The sequence below is a fragment of the Pseudophryne corroboree genome, chromosome 8 (genome assembly GCF_028390025.1).
Source record: "Pseudophryne corroboree isolate aPseCor3 chromosome 8, aPseCor3.hap2, whole genome shotgun sequence".
NCBI lineage: Eukaryota > Metazoa > Chordata > Amphibia > Anura > Myobatrachidae > Pseudophryne > Pseudophryne corroboree.
The window spans coordinates 133,016,159-133,033,896 of record NC_086451.1 but is presented as its reverse complement, the minus strand read 5'-3'; the positions used below and the strand labels follow the sequence as shown (position 1 = coordinate 133,033,896).

The window sequence follows — 17,738 nt, the reverse complement described above, 5'->3', positions numbered from 1 at the left end:
GCCTACTGGGAGGGAATCTTAGCTTATCAAAATTGCGAACGAAAGATTAGCAGAATTGCAAATAGAAACTTCTTAGCAGTTTCTGAGTAGCTCCACACTTACTCGGCAACTGCGATCAGTTCAGTCAGTTTCGTTCCTGGCTTGACGTCACAAACACACCCAGCGTTCGCCCAGACACTCCCCCGTTTCTTCAGACACTCCCGCGTTTTTCCCAGAAACGGCAGCGTTTTTTCACAATCTCCCATAAAACGGCCAGTTTCCGCCCAGAAACACCCACTTCCTGTCAATCACATTACGATCACCAGAACGAAGAAAAAACCTTGTGATGCCGTGAGTAAAAAACCTAACTGCATAGCAAATTTACTTGGCGCAGTCGCACTGCGGACATTGCGCATGCGCATTAGCGACTAATCGCTCCGTTGCGAGAAAAAAAATAACGAGCGAACAACTCGGAATGACCACCCTTGATCTTCACTGAGGTAACGCACAGCACGGCAGCTGTGCGCCATTGCTCCCCTTCACCTCACACACCACGGTCACTGTAAGAGTGCAGGGCGCGGGGGGGGGGGGGGCGCCCTGGGCAGCAATATAAACCTCTCTTATGGCAAATACACATATATACATGTACAGCTGGGCACTGTACATGTATATAAAGAGACCCCGCCATGTTATTGGAAAATTTGAGCCGGACAGAAGCCCGCCGCCGAGGGGGCGGGGCTTCTCCCTCAGCACTCACCAACGCCATTTTTTTCTCCACAGCACCGCTGAGAGGAAGCTCCCCGGACTCTCTCCTGCTTGACACACGGTGGAAGAAGGGTTTTTAAAGTAGAGGGGGGGTGGGGGCCACATAATTGGCGCATATATATATACAACAACAGCGCTACTGGGTAAACATACTGTGTTTTTTCCTGGGTCATATAGCGCTGGGGTGTGTGCTGGCATACTCTCTCTCTGTCTCTCCAAAGGGCCTGGTGGGAAACCTGTCTTCAGAAGAGCTTCCCTGTGTATGTGTGGTGTGTCGGTACGTGTGTGTCGACATGTCTGAGGTTGAAGGCTCACCTAAGGAGGAGGGGGAGTGTATGAATGTTAGGTCTCCGTCGGCAGTGCCGACACCTGACTGGATGGATATGTGGAATGTTTTAAGTGCTAATGTTAATTTATTGCACAAAAGACTAGACAAAGCTGAAGCTGGGGTACAGTCAGGGAGTCAACCCATGCCTGTCCCAATGTCTCCTGGACCTTCGCGGTCTCAGAAGCGCCCACTATCCCAAATAGTTGACACAGATACCGACACGGATTCAGACTCCAGTGTCGACTACGATGATGCAAAATTACAGCCAAAGGTGGCTAAATGTATTCGATATATGATTATCGCAATAAAAGATGTTTTGCATATCACTGAGGAACCCACTGTCCCTGACACGAGGGTACACATGTATAAGGAAAAGAAACCTGAGGTCAGCTTTCCCTTCTCACATGAGCTGAACGAATTATGCGAAAAAGCGTGGGAAACTCCAGACAAAAAACTGCAGATTCCCAAAAGGATTCTAACAGCGTATCCTTTCCCGTCGCAGGACAGGATACGGTGGGAATCCTCCCCTAGGGTAGACAAAGCTTTGACGCGCTTATCAAAAAAGATAGCGCTTCCATCCCAAGATACGGCTACCCTCAAGAATCCCGCTGACCGCAAGCAGGAGGTTACCTTGAAGTCCATTTACACACATTCTAGTACGTTACTCAGACCGGCTATTGCGTCGGCCTGGGTTTGTAGTGCTGTAGCAGCATGGACAGATTCCTTATCAGCGGAAATTGAGTCCCATGATAAGGATACCATTTTAATGACCCTAGGGCATATAAAAGATGCTGTCTTATATATGAGGGATGCTCAAAGAGACATTAGTTTACTGGGTTCCAGGATAAACGCTATGTCTATTTCTGCTAGGCGTGTCTTATGGACCCGACAGTGGACAGGTGATGCCGACTCCAAGAGACATATGGAGTTGTTGCCTTACAAGGGTGGGGAATTGTTTGGAGAGGGCCTCTCAGACCTCGTCTCCACGGCTACGGCAGGTAAATCAAATTTTTTGCCATATATTCCCTCACAATCTAAGAAAGCGCCTCATTATCAGATGCAGTCCTTTCGTTCCAATAAAAGCAAGAGAGTACGTGGATCGTCTTTTCTTGCCAGAGGTAAGGGCAGAGGGAAAAAGCTGCACAACACAGCTAGTTCCCAGGAACAGAAGTCCTCCCCGGCCTCTGCAAAATCCACCGCATGACGCTGGGGCTCCCCTGAGGGAGTCTGCTCCAGTGGGGGCACGTCTTCGACTGTTCAGCCACATCTGGGTCCACTCACAGGTGGATCCCTGGGTAATAGAAATTGTTTCCCAGGGTTACAAGCTGGAATTCGAAGAGGTGCCTCCTCGCCGGTTTTTCAAATCGGCCCTACCAAAAAAAAACCTGGAAATGGAGATAGTGTTACATGCGATTCACAAATTGTGTCTTCAACAAGTGGTGGTAGAGGTTCCCCTGCTTCAAAGAGGGCAGGGGTACTACTCAACTTTGTTTGTGGTCCCGAAATCGGACGGTTCGGTCAGACCCAATTTGAATTTAAAATCTCTGAACCTTTACTTAAAACGGTTCAAGTTCAAGATGGAATCGCTCAGAGCGGTCATCGCCAGCCTAGAAGGGGGAGATTTTATGGTATCTCTGGACATAAAGGATGCATACCTGCATGTTCCCATATATCCTCCTCATCAGGCGTACCTGAGATTTGCGGTACAGGATTGTCATTACCAATTTCAGACGTTGCCGTTTGGGCTTTCCACGGCCCCGAGAATTTTCACCAAGGTAATGGCGGAAATGATGGTGCTCCTGCGCAAGCAGGGTGTCACAATTATCCCGTACTTGGACGATCTCCTCATAAAAGATCACGGGAGATGTTGCTGAACAGCGTATCACTTTCACTGAATGTGTTACAGCGACACGGCTGGATTCTCAATATTCCAAAGTCACAGCTGAATCCTAACAACTCGTCTGCCCTTCTTGGGCATGATTCTGGACACAGACCAGAAGAGGGTTTTTCTTCCGACGGAAAAAGCGCAGGAACTCATGACTCTAGTCATGAACCTGTTGAAACCAAAACAAGTGTCAGTACATCATTGCACTCAAGTTCTGGTAAAGATGGTGGCAACATACGAAGCCATTCCATACGGCAGATTCCATGCAAGGATCTTCCAATGGGACCTATTGGACAAATGGTCCGGGTCACATCTGGAACTGCATCAGCGGATCACCCTGTCCCCCAGGGCCAGAGTATCTCTCCTGTAGTGGCTGAAAAGTGCTCACCTTTTAGAGGGACGCAGGTTCGGCATTCAGGACTGGATGCTGGTGACCACGGACGCGAGCCTCCGAGGTTGGGGAGCAGTCACACAGGGAAGAAATTTCCAAGGCCTTTGGTCAAGTGAAGAGACTTGTCGTCACATCAACATCCTGGAACTAAGGGACATATACAACGCCCTACATCAAGAGGAGATCTTACTTCGAAATCGACCAGTTCTGATCCAGTCAGACAACATCACCGCAGTAGCTCATATAAACCGCCAAGGCGACACAAGGAGCAGAGTGGCGATGGCGGAAGCCACCAGAATTCTTCGCTGGGCGGAGAATCATGTAAGCGCTCTGTCAGCAGTGTTCATTCCGGGAGTGGACAACTGGGAAGCAGACTTCCTCAGCAGACACGATCTACATCCGGGAGAGTGGGGACTTCATCAGGAAGTCTTCACGCAGATTGCAAGTCGGTGGGGACTGCCCCGAATAGACATGATGGCATCCCGTCTCAACAAAAAGCTACAAAGGTATTGCGCCAGGTCAAGAGACCCTTAGGCGGTAGCTGTGGACGCCCTAGTGACACCGTGGGTGTTCCAGTCAGTATATGTGTTCCTCCTCTTCCTCTCATACCCAAGGTGTTGAGGATAATAAGGAAAAGAGGAGTGAGAACAATTCTCATTGTTCCGGATTAGCCACGAAGGACCTGGTATCCGGATCTGCAAGAAATGCTCACAGAAGATCCGTGGCCTCTTCCTCTAAGGCAGGACCTGTTACAACAAGGTCCCTGTCTGTTCCAAGACTTACCGCGGTTGCGTTTGACGGCATGGCGGTTGAACGCCGGATCCTAGCGGAAAAGGGTATTCCGGATGAGGTCATTCCTACGCTAATAAAGGCTAGGAAGGACGTGACGTCTAAACATTATCACCGAATATGGCGAAAATATGTTTCTTGGTGGGAGGCCAGGAATGCTCCTACGGAAGAATTCCATCTAGGCCGTTTTCTTCACTTCCTACAAACTGGAGTGAATTTGGGCCTAAAATTAGGCTCCATTAAAGTTCAGATTTCGACCTTATCCATTTTCTTTCAGAGGGAATTGGCCTCTTTACCTGAAGTACAGACTTTTGTGAAGGGAGTACTGCATATTCAACCTCCTTTTGTACCTCCGGTGGCGCCTTGGGACCTTAACGTGGTGTTAAGTTTCCTTAAGTCACATTGGTTTGAACCACTTAAAACAGTGGAGTTGAAATATCTCACTTGGAAGGTGGTCATGTTGTTAGCCTTGGCTTCGGCTAGGCGAGTTTCGGAATTGGCGGCTTTATCACATAAAAGCCCCTATCTGGTTTTCCATATGGAAAGAGCGGAGTTGCAGACCCGTCCTCAATTTCTACCTAAGGTGATCTCATCCTTTCATATGAACCAACCTATTGTCGTGCCTGTGGCTACTCGTGACTTGGAGGATTCCGAGTTCCTTGATGTGGTCAGGGCTTTGAAAATTTACGTGGCCAGAACGGCTAGGATCAGAAAAACAGAAGCACTGTTTGTCCTGTATGAAGCCAACAAGGTTGGCGGCCCTGCTTCAAAGCAGACTATTGCTCGCTGGATCTGTAACACGATCCAGCAAGCGCATTCTACGGCAGGATTGCCGTTGCCAAAATCGGTTAAGGCCCATTCCACTAGGAAGGTGGGCTCGTCTTGGGCGGCTGCCCGAGGGGTCTCGGCACTACAGCTGTTCCGAGCTGCTACTTGGTCGGGGTCAAACACCTTTGCAAAGTTTTATAAGTTTGATACCCTGGCTGAGGAGGACCTCATGTTTGCTCAATCGGTGCTGCAGAGTCATCCGCACTCTCCCGCCCGTTTGGGAGCTTTGGTATAATCCCCATGGTCCTTACGGAGTCCCAGCATCCTCTAGGACGTTAGAGAAAATAAGATTTTAAACCTACCGGTAAATCTTTTTCTCGTAGTCCGTAGAGGATGCTGGGCGCCCGTCCCAAGTGCGGACTACTTCTGCAAGACTTGTAGATAGTTATTGCTTACATAAGGGTTATGTTATAGTTTTCATCGGTCTTGGACTGATGCTATGTTGTTTTTTCATACTGTTAACTGGTTAGTATATCACAAGTTAGACGGTGTGATTGGTGTGGCTGGTATGAATCTTGCCCTTGAATTACAAAAATCCTTTCCTCGTACTGTCCGTCTCCTCTGGGCACAGTTTCTTTAACTGAGGTCTGGAGGAGGGGCATAGAGGGAGGAGCCAGTGCACACCCAGAGTCAAAGTCTTTCTTAAAGTGCCCATGTCTCCTGCGGAGCCCGTCTATCCCCATGGCCCTTACGGAGTCCCAGCATCCTCTACGGACTACGAGAAAAATATTTACCGGTAGGTTTAAAATCTTATTTTACAGGTTTCTTATTTTTTCACCATTTTGACAGTTCTTGTTTGCTTGAATAATCCAATTGTGTTTTAACCATATACAAAATATGCATTTAAAATAGAGATGGACAGCTGATTTATTTTAGTTATGTGTATTTAGTTGACACAAGCTGATTCATTTTAGTTATGTGTATTTAGTTGACACAAAAAAAGTATTTCCAGGTGCCTAGAGGAAATCAGAAAATGACAATAGCCTCTTTCTAAAAGTCTTTTTATGCATACGTGCCACCTCTCCTTGATTGTCAGGGAGACTCCCTGAAATAGTAGTAATCTCCCTGACTCCCTAAAGTGTCTCGCAACCTTCATGATTGTACCTCAATCCCCCTTATTGCACCTTACCCACATTATGTAGCTGTTACATTCTTGGGAAAAAAAGGAAATCAAAGATACTCTATATACATTCAGATGGGATCTTCAGGGCCATTTCTCTGCATTGGTTATAAGGTGCAATGATGCTTATCGGATGTATTCATTGAGTGTCGGATCCTCTCCGACGGAGAGGATCCAACACTTCAGTATTCAATTTGCGGGCATTTCCGACAGGTTTTTGCCCGTTTTCGACAATGCCGATACAACTTTTTTTTTTTTTTAAGTCAGATTGGCATTGTCGAAAACGGGCCAAAAACCTGTCTGAAATGCCCGACAAAATATGTGGATTGGCGGATTAGCCACGGAATTCCCGACTTGTCGGAAAACGGCACTGGACTTGAATATGTTGAATCCAGATTCGACCTAAAAATGTCGGAAACTGCCATTTTTCCGACACGTCGTGAATTCCGACAGTAATTGAAAGGACGCCTATGGCTATATGTATTTTCAAATATGATTTCTCATAGCCACTTATATAGAACCACTTGTAAAACACAATACATGAGCAAGCCCTCAAAAGTATCCAAGCCTTTTTAGCAATAAGTAGATTCTACTAACTGCTTGGGGGCTCATTTACTTTTGGATGCAAGTCATTTTTATAACACATCTTCTCAGATGTAGCAGTGCACGTCCACTTTAACAGCACGCTTATATGTGTTGCTTTCACGATCTTCCTTAAATGCTTTTTCAAGATTAGGCAAGCATGCTTTTTATGTATTCTACTAGTAAGATCCATTTAATACATTTTTACCTGATGTTTTTGTCCAAAATGGCAAGTTCAGTGTTCTCAAAATAGTAGTAGAAATTGTTTTGATCTTCGTTTATTACTTGCAAACAGTCGTCTTATTGCTGCTGATGCACTTATTGTTATAACTTGAAAGTTGTTTTTTTTTAACTTAGAAATATTTTGTCCTAAGAATAGTATAAACTGTGCAATGATATTTGATTTAATTGTTCAAATGGCAGTGAAGTAAACCAGCTTAGGTATTTTTTTGCTAAACTGCCAGAAGTCAAAAAAGTCAGCAACAAAAAAAATACAACAATCTTATAAACATAAATGAGCACCAGCAATTTAATCACCATATGACACCTGTACTGATGAGGTAATTAACACATTTTGTTTAAACGAGAGGTCCTGCTTTACAAGATATAGGGGGTAATTCCAAGTTGATCGCAGCAGGAATTTTGTTAGCAGTTGGGCAAAACCATGTGCACTGCAGGGGAGGCAGATTTAACATGTGTAGAGAGAGTTAGATTTGGGTGGGTTATTTTATTTCTGTGCAGGGTAAATACTGGCTGCTTTATTTTTACACTGCAAATTAGATTGCAGATTGAACATACCACACCCAAATCTAACTCTCTCTGCACATGTTAAATCTGCCTCCCCTGCAGTGCACATGGTTTTGCCCAACTGCTAACAAAATTCTTGCTGCGATCAACTTGGAATTACCCCCATAGTTAAGAAAGATATTTAAGGATCGAATCAATAATCTAAGATGTATTGTATTAGGGTTTTCTTATCTAACAATTGAAAAGTCATCCACTAAGTGGTCCATTCATCATTTCCTTATTATAGATGAAAAGATAATGTTATGCCTACTTTTGAAGGAATGAATTAACAAACACATTCATTATAAGGTGAATGTAGGAGCTATCACGTTTATCTTCATGCATGCACTAACACTGCTGGGTCATACCAAGCAGTAAAGAGAGTTTATTCCACACATAACAGGGCAATGGTTTAAAATGACCATTACAATTAACTTCATACAGTTGGAATTACTTTACAAGTCTTCCTATGCAGGAGCAAATATAGGGTAACCATAATATCCCTTTAATCTGGGACACCTATGCTTTACACAGGTTCTGTGGCTGGCTAAAACCAGGTTAAATTCAGGCTAGAGTTTAGCCAGCCACAGAACCTGTGTAAATCATAGATGTCCCAGATTAAAGGGATATTATGGTCATCCTTAAATATCTCCACATGTTAGGTGTCTGACTGCAATACATGAGGATGTGAGTTTGAGTCCTGCATAGAAAGCCTTGTAATTCTAACTATGTGAAGCTAATTGTAATGGTCAGTTTAAAGCATTGCTCTGTCCTGTGTGGAATCTCTTTCCTGCTTGGCATAACCCAGCAGTGTTACTGTGCATGCATGAACTGTGGTTGGTATGTTTAGAAATGTCCATTTTAAATACAGGGGGATATAACTGAAGCAGCACATATCTCATTACAGATGTGTCTTCATACATCTTTTCTGCAGCCGTGCCAAACAGCAATCTGATTTGCAACACTTGTATATCTGTGTGCGACTGATTCTACGGTGCAGTAGCCATGACTTTTTTTTTTGTTGTGCTTCATATAGAGCACTCAGTTTGCGACATAGACGCATTTTTGGCAAAAAATGATGCCTGGCCTGTCAGCTCAATAGCGCCATGCATCTCCCGCTGTGTGGCGTATTGAGGATAGAAGTATAAGGACATATCTGTATGCATGGAAAACCTGCATCCCCCCCAACATCAGTAGAAAATCATAGAGAAACTGTCGCCGAAAAGAAACAATCGCTCTGTCAGGAGAATGGGGTCCCTCACCCCGCGCACACTACTGAATAGACTAGACTGGAAGTTTTGCTTAATTATGCTTCATGTATTTTTTCAGATACAGTACCTTGTAATTTTGGTTTACAGGCTGCTAAATATAGTGATTACTGTGAGGATTTGTACTTTTTTCCTACTACCTGCACAACCAAAGTTATTTAATTTTTGATGTGGAGTTTAGGAGCTCAACTCGCATAACTAAGTTATGCGAGTTGCAGCTAATCATTTGACAGAAGCACATGCAAATTACATTGACAGGTTTGTGTTTCAATGAATAGAATTGTTTTACACTCCTTGGAGAGCGTGATTTGAAACCAGTTTAAGCCAAAAAGATTTTTTATTTTTGTTTGTGTGTAATATTTCTCATACGTCCTAGAGGATGCTGGGGATGCTTCAAGAACCATGGGGTATAGACGGGATCCGCAGGAGACATGGGCAAAACTTTAAGACTTTGAATGGATGTGAACTGGCTCCTCCCTCTATGCCCCTCCTCCAGACTCCAGTTTAGATTCTGTGCCCAGTGAGACTGGTCACACACAGGGGAGCTCTACTGAGTTTCTCTGAAAAGACTTTTTGTTAGGTTTATTATTTTCAGAGAGACCTGCTGGCAACAGGCTCCCTGCATTGTGGGACTGAGGGGAGAGAAGCAGACCTACTCCTGTGAGTTCAAAGGCTCTGCTTCTTAGGCTACTGGACACCATTAGCTCCAGAGGGTCCGATCACTTGGTAAGCCTAGCTGCTCGTTCCCGGAGCCGCGCCGTCACCCCCCTTGCAGAGCCAGAAGAAAGAAGCCGGGTGAGTAAAAGAATCGGAAGACTTCAGTGACGGCAGAAGACGGCTTTTGAGGTACCGCGCAGCCATGCTCCCACATACAGAACGGCACTGAAGGGTGCAGGGCGCAGGGGGGGCGCCCTGGGCAGCATAGATCCTCAAATAGCGACTGGCAGAAGTGTAAAAAGTGCCTGGGCACTAATTACAGACCCCCCGCCAGTATAAAAATATAATAAGCGGGACTGAAGTGCCCCATTAAGGGGGCGTGGCTTAGCCCTCACAGCTCTAACAAGCACCATTTTATCCTTACATAGACACTGGTCCTTCCAAAACACTACTGTATAGATCAGTGCGAAAAACGAGGGGGGCCACAGTTGTTTGGTGCAATATTAGTTAAAATAAAAGCACTATATCATGAACGCGGTGTATATGAGCTGATAAACTCCTTATGTATTTCCATGACAGAATGTACTGGGGTCTATCCCTTATAGCCAGTGAAATGTCGGTGGGTGTTTGGTACACGGGTGTCGGCATATCTGAGGCTGAGTGCTCTGCCACAAGGGGAATGACTATGTCGGCGCTGTCGACTCCTAATAGTACTTGGTACATGTTAATCAATGTCAACATGTCAGTAGAGGTATACTTTTCCTAAAAGAAAACTATATGGGAGACATAGACGTGGGGGGTAACCCTGTCGGCACCAACAATATCTGACTGGGTGAAAATTGACATGTTAATGTGATGCATATCAGAAAGAGCTATACCTATATGTATATGTAGCTATGGTAAAGTTGCATACTGTAGGTCTGTGGCACGATCACAGATGTGATAATATTTATGGAGGGAGTCCGATTCATAGAATTGATTTCTCTCAGACCCCTCGGGATCGCAAAAATGTTATTTCTCTAACGTCCTAGTGGATGCTGGGGACTCCGTAAGGACCATGGGGATAGACGGGCTCCGCAGGAGACATGGGCACTTTAAGAAAGAATTTAGGTTCTGGTGTGCACTGGCGCCTTCCTCTATGCCCCTCCTCCAGACCTCAGTTTGATACTGTGCCCAGACGAGCTGGGTGCTTTTCAGTGAGCTCTCCTGAGTTCGCTGAGAGAAAGTATTTTGTTAGGTTTTTCATTTTCAGGGAGCTCTGCTGGCAACAGACTCCCTGCATCGTGGGACAGAGGGGAGAGAAGCAGTCCTACTCTCTGAAGCTAGGTCCTGCTTCTTAGGCTACTGGACACCATTAGCTCCAGAGGGATCGTACGCAGGATCTCACCCTCGCCGTCCGATCCCAGAGCCGCGCCGCCACCCCCCTCGCAGAGCCGGAAGACAGAAGCCGGGTGAGTATGAGAAGCAAGAAGACTTCAAATTGGCGCCAGAAGACTCCGTTCTTCACTGAGGTAACGCACAGCACTGCAGCTGTGCGCCATTGCTCCCACACACCTCACATACTTCGGTCACTGTAAGGGTGCAGGGGGGGGCGCCCTGGGCAGCATTTGGAACCTCTTTTTGCCAAAAGTAAACATATATACAGTTGGGCACTGTATATATGTATGAGCCCCCGCCAAGAAAATGCATATTTAAGCGGGACAGAAGCCCGCCGTCGAGGGGGCGGGGCTTCTTCCTCAGCACTCACCAGCGCCATTTTTTCTCCACAGCTCCGCTGAGAGGAAGCTCCCCAGGCTCTCCCCTGCAGATTCACGGTAGAAGAGGGTAAAAAGAGAGGGGGGGTACATAAATTAGGCGCAAAAACACAATATAAACAGCAGCTACTGGGTTAACATTAAGTTACTGCGTTATTCCTGGGATATAGCGCTGGGGTGTGTGCTGCCATACTCTCTCTCTGTCTCTCCAAAGGGCCTTGTGGGGGAACTGTCTTCAAAAAGGGCATTCCCTGTGTTTGCGGGAGCAAATGAATGTGGTGTCTCCGCCGACGGCGCCGACACCTGATTGGATGGATATGTGGAAGGTTTTAAATGATAATGTTAATTCCTTACATAAAAGGTTAGAAAAAGCGGAAGCCTCAGGACAGTCAGGGTCCTAACCCATGCCTGATCCTATGTCGCAGAGGCCGACAGGGTCTCAGAAGCGCCCACTATCCCAAATTGTTGACACGGATACCGACATGGATTCTGACTCCAGTGTCGATTCCGATGATGCAAAACTACAGCCAAAATTGGCTAAATCCATCCGTTATATGATTATAGCAATTGAGGATGTGTTGCACATCACAGAGGAAACCCCAGTCCCTGACGGGAGGGTACATATGTATGGGGAAAAGAAGCCACAGGTAACCTTTCCCCCCTCACACGAGCTAAATGAGTTATGTGAAAAGGCTTGGGAATCTCCAGATAAAAAACTGCAGATTTCCAAAAGGATTCTTATGGTGTATCCTTTCCCGCCAACGGACAGGTTACGCTGAGAATCCTCCCCTAGGGTGGACAAAGCTTTAACACGCTTATCCAAGAAGGTAGCCCTGCCGTCACAGGATACGGCTACCCTCAAAGATGCTGTGGATAGAAAACAGGAGCTGATCTACTGACACAAACTATATGATCGTGCAGGGAAGGACGAGCTCTACCTAACTATCCATCAGCGAGGGAGATTGGAGCTACCTACCGCCGGAATCTGGCTTGCAAAGTCGAGGCCTACCAGCTTGTCGGCGGTGTGGGTCGCCGCGTGTGCCTCAGCCGGAATTACCTCTGACTTAATACCTAGACCCTTCGGTTGAATTTTCCACGATACCGCTGATTCCCATATTAACCCCCGCTGATTGCTGAAACTTATTCATCGTGGACACAGGATAGCCGGGACCGAGGTGCGGGACGCTGGGTCCCGATCGCGCCGACAAGACTCGCCGCGTGTGGTCCCTGGCCCCTGGAGGTGTAGCGCGGATCCTCACCTGCGATCGGTTGCGGTGTGTGCTGCCTGGAGTAGCTGATCGGCGGGGGATCCTGCTGGTTCTGACTGCCGGGAGGCGTCCGCGGCTGCACGGATCGGCTGCTGCTGGCTCTAACTGCCGGGGGGCATCCGCGACGGCACGGATCGGCTGCTGCTGGCTCTAACTGCCGGGGGGCATCCGCGACGGCACGGATCGGCTGCTGCTGGCTCTGGCTGCCGGGAGGCGTCCGCGGCTGCACGGATCGGCTGCTGCGGTCTGGAAGAGACGCGACGCGGAGGCTGTAGCCCCCTCTTGGAGACGCGGAGACCGCTGAAGACGGCACTGGTGGAGCGGCTACCACAGCACGGGAACGTCGTGGTGAAGAGGCTGCCTACCCCGGAACGGGCTCTCTGGACGAAGTGAACAGTAAGCTTCCCATATTAACTGTGTCAGTTACCCTGAGAGAGGATAGATTCCCTTTGGAGAGACAGAACCGCTACCCCCCTTATCTGAGGAACTTAACTATGCCCCACGACTGCTCTGACAGGCGCTCCTGACACTGTGCCTCTGCCCTACACTTTCACTATCGAGCTACATTGGTCAGGCAAGAACCTTTTACATAGCCTGGTTCTGGGTCGGAGCTATTTACCCTATACGTCAGGTGGAGAGGGACGACGGTGTAGATACCGGGACCAAGACTTATTCCTACAGTTGTGAGTATATTCCTCAGGAACTGTGGCGCTGGGAGCTGAACATCCTGAACGGCTGTGACCTTGGTGGATAGGAGATTGGTGCTGCCAGCGCAGATATTGGGGACGTTGCTGCAGAACCTGATTTCTTACCTGCTTTCATTCTCTCTGAAAAACTTATGCTGTTACCCACAGGGAATCTTTTTTTTTTTTTTTTTTTTTTTTCGGACAGTGTGCCTGAAGGCTTGTGGACCAGCTTGGGCTGGAGAGATTCTGTGTGAAACACGCTGCTTTCCCTTATAGGTAACCATATTTTGTCATTCTCCCTACTAATAACCCTCCTCTCCCACCTCGTGTTCTCCCTCCTTTCTTTGCCACTTTCCCCTCTCCTGATACTTTATCTGCTCTACCCTTTCTTGTTGGGGGAAGGTCAGTATCCCCTTGGAGAAACAGAAACTTTTCGGTGTCCTATAACGCAAGATACACTAATCAGGCAAGAGCCTTATATACAGCCTGACTCTGACTTAATAACTTGTTATTTGCTGTGACTGCGGGGTTATTGAGGGTGCTTGCCCCAATAACTGTTTGTTATTGCTGATACTGTTTGTTATTGCTTTTTACTATTGCCTATATACTTCTGCATTTAATATAAAATTCATATACAGACTGTAATAACCGAGAAAGAGGAATCCTAGTCAAATCCTATAATATAGGTTTATGCTATAGGATACCTTTACTGTTACCTATGTATTTCTGTATTTAATGGAAAAAATCATATACAAAGCGCAACAGCCAAAGTAGGTGAATCCTGATCAAATTTCACGCTTTGCATAACATCCTTCACAGGGTTACTTTATTATTGCCTATATACTCCTGTATTTAATGTAAGATTCACATATAAAGTGTAAGAGCTAAGATAGGAGACTCCTAACCAAATCCTACATCTCAATAAGCTTAACTTACTTTTTACAAACCAGTGGTTGAACCCAATCTTTGTCCTTTGGGGGCCCCTCCTCCCCCCCCCCCTTTTTTTTTTTTCTTTTCTCTTTTTTTTTTTTTTTTTTTCTCCCCTCTTCTCTAACTATGTAGTTGTCTCAGAGACTCCTATCCATAGGTGGTACAGAATCTCTAGCTAAACACTGGTCATTGTCCCATAGTATGGATAAATTTGTAGATAAATATCCAACTGATACCATGGTCAGAAACGGGAAATCTCAGACTAAAAATCCCTCTATTAGGGAAAAGGTAAACACACCCCAGCCCAGTCGCTCACTCCCCTCCACATCTCAAGATCTTTCTTCCTCCCCTGTGATACCTTCCCTTTCTGTGGAAGGCTCATTGCCTTTAAACCCAACCCTGGAAAAAAAGCTGGATGCAATCCAAACGACTATAAATACGGTTCTGTCCCATTTAGAATCACATACCAAACGGTTAGTGGAGGTGGAACAACGGGTTAGTACGGCGGAAGATGCTATTGTATCTCTGCAAAATTCTGATGACTCCCACTTTCAACAAATAGCTTTCTTGACCTCAAAGATTGATGACCTTGAAAATAGAGATAGGCTGCACAATCTTAGATTTATAGGCATCCCAGAATCAATATCCGGTTCGGATCTTTTTGATTTATTAAGTGTTGACATAATTCAAATCCTCAACGTTCCTAGTACCTCAGGAACAGTGCTTATTGAAAGAGCGCATCGTATTGGCCCTGATAGAGGTCCCCCCTCATCCCAAATACGCCCTCGCCCTGTGATCGCCAAATTTCTTAATTTTAGAGATAAAGAAAACATACTTATGGCATACAGGAAAAGGCGCACTCTTGAAGTGCGGAACTTTAAAGTGCTGATATTTCAGGACTTTTCGGCCTCTGTGGCTCAGAGGAGGAAAGAATTCACCCCAATTTGCAAACATTTATTTACTGAGAATGTTAAATTTGCCCTTCTATACCCAGCTAAACTGCGGGTCTTCACTGATGGGAGAACCCTTAATTTTGACACTCCTGACCAAGCTAGAGATCACCTAAAGATTCCGTTGCAAGGTTCCTCTAAAAATCCACCTCCAAATGGATGAGTTGATGATTTACAGTTTTAAATATTTACACTTCTCCTAATTTCCTAAGGGAAAAAGGAGAGAAATGGTAGCTTCCTACCTCTCTTGTGACGGAGGGGTTACCCTCCCACAGATAGACTGTTGGAATTATCATAATAATTACATACTTACTATTATTGTGATGTGTTGCAATTTGTTTGCGTGTCATTTTTGGTACTCTTTGTTCTTTGCTTCTTTTTCTTCTCTTCTTCTTCTTTCTTCTTTTCTCCTGGATCGCCTGTGGCCCCTTTCCACTCTCACCTTGCAGTTATTACTCCTAATTGATATTCGGAACGCTGGTCTCACTCGCTGGGATGGGACGGGCACTCTAATCAAAGATACCCTACCTACAACCTCCATTGGTAAGTGTGGAATTGGATGACAACCCATACTGAATTTTCTACTTTAGCCCCCCAACTGACATCGAATGCTATCCGAATTTTGTCATGGAACGTAGCTGGATTGAATTCCGCATGCAAGCGAAGAAGGGTATTGTCTCATCTCAAACGATTAGCCCCTGATATTATTTTATTGCAGGAGACACACTGGTTACGTGGTCCCCATGCGACCCTTAAAGCGACATGGATCCAGGAATGTGTCTCAGCCTCCCTTGATAAAAAGAAACGCGGTGTGGCAATTTTATTTAGTAAACATCTTCAATATACCATTGATAATGTGGTGGCCGATAGAGAGGGACGGTTTTTGTTGGTGCATCTTACAGTCCACGGTGAGAAATTCACTATTTTAAATATCTATGCTCCTAACACACCTAGTTTGGCCTTTTATAAAAAACTGTCAAATCTTCTTATGAAGCATGATACCCCTAATCTGATAATTGGCGGGGACTTTAATTGTTTACATAATCCTTTATTGGATCACTCGGCCCCTACCTCTCCTACCTCTTCAAACCGTGTGAACGGGATTGACTTTCTCTGTTCCAACCATGATGTGGTTGATCAATGGAGACTACATAACCCTTCTTGCAAGGATTTCACGTTTCATTCTAAGGTTCATGATATTTTTACCAGAATAGATTACATTTTGGTAGCGGATACGTTATTCCAGCGAGTCCGCAATACCATAATAGACCCTATCATTATATCGGATCATGCCCCTATACTTTTCGACTTAACTAGGTCTACTCCCTGGCATTCCTCACGCCTTTGGCGCTTCCCTTCCTTCCTTTCCCAGAACGATGATTTTCAATTATATTTGAAAACTAAATGGAGGGAATATGTAGACGATAACTTAGAACATTGGAATGACCTTGTTCTATTTTGGGAGGCCTCAAAGGCAGTGATGAGAGGGCATGTGATCTCTTACATAGCTAAGCGCAACAGGACTCACAGGAAGACATTACATTCTTTAAAAAACAGACTGAAAGAAACCTACAGCCATTACTTACGATTTTCCACAGCGGATAATAAATCTAACTATCTACATCAAAAACAAATAATGGAATCTTTCCTTATGAAAGAGGCTCAAACCAAATTAGATTACTCCAAAAATACTTTTCTCTGACGTCCTAAGTGGATGCTGGGGACTCCGTCAGGACCATGGGGATTAGCGGCTCCGCAGGAGACAGGGCACAAAACTAAAGCTTTAGGATCAGGTGGTGTGTACTGGCTCCTCCCCCTATGACCCTCCTCCAAGCCTCAGTTAGGTTTTTGTGCCCGTCCGAGCAGGGTGCAATCTAGGTGGCTCTCTTAAGGAGCTGCTTAGAAAAAGTTTTTAGGTTTATTATTTTCAGTGAGTCCTGCTGGCAACAGGCTCACTGCATCGAGGGACTTAGGGGAGAGAAGTTCAACTCACCTGCGTGCAGGATGGATTGGCTTCTTAGGCTACTGGACACCATTAGCTCCAGAGGGAGTCGGAACACAGGTCTCACCCTGGGGTTCGTCCCGGAGCCGCGCCGCCGACCCCCCTTGCAGATGCTGAAGATTGAAGGTCCAGAAACCGGCGGCAGAAGGCTCTTCAGTCTTCATGAAGGTAGCGCACAGCACTGCAGCTGTGCGCCATTGTTTGTCACACACTTCTCACCAACGGTCACGGAGGGTGCAGGGCGCTGCTGGGGGCGCCCTGGGCAGCAATGTAAATACCTTTTATGGCTAAAAAATACATCACATATAGCCCTTGAGGCTATATGGATGTATTTAACCCCTGCCAGATATTACAAACTACGGGAGAAAAGCCCGCCGGAATAGGGGGCGGGGCTTATTCTCCTCAGCACACAGCGCCATTTTCCTGCTCAGCTCCGCTGTGAGGAAGGCTCCCAGGACTCTCCCCTGCACTGCACTACAGAAACAGGGTAAAACAGAGAGGGGGGGCACTTTTTATGGCGATATTTTATATATTTAAGCTGCTATAAGGATACAACACTTATATAAGGTTGTTCCCATATATATTATAGCGCTTGGGTGTGTGCTGGCAAACTCTCCCTCTGTCTCCCCAAAGGGCTAGTGGGGTCCTGTCTTCGATAAGAGCATTCCCTGTGTGTCTGCTGTGTGTCGGTACGTGCGTGTCGACATGTATGAGGACGATGTTGGTGTGGAGGCAGAGCAATTGCCGGTAATGGTGATGTCACCCCCCAG

The 17,738-nt window shown here is 46.1% G+C and overlaps 1 protein-coding gene across 1 annotated transcript in view; it reads left to right on the top strand.

Annotated features, from left to right (window-relative positions):
- MORN5 (MORN repeat containing 5) overlaps nucleotides 1-17,738 on the top strand; it is a 139,987-nt gene that overhangs the window by 39,281 nt on the left and 82,968 nt on the right. The gene's annotated exons all lie outside the window — the stretch shown is intronic.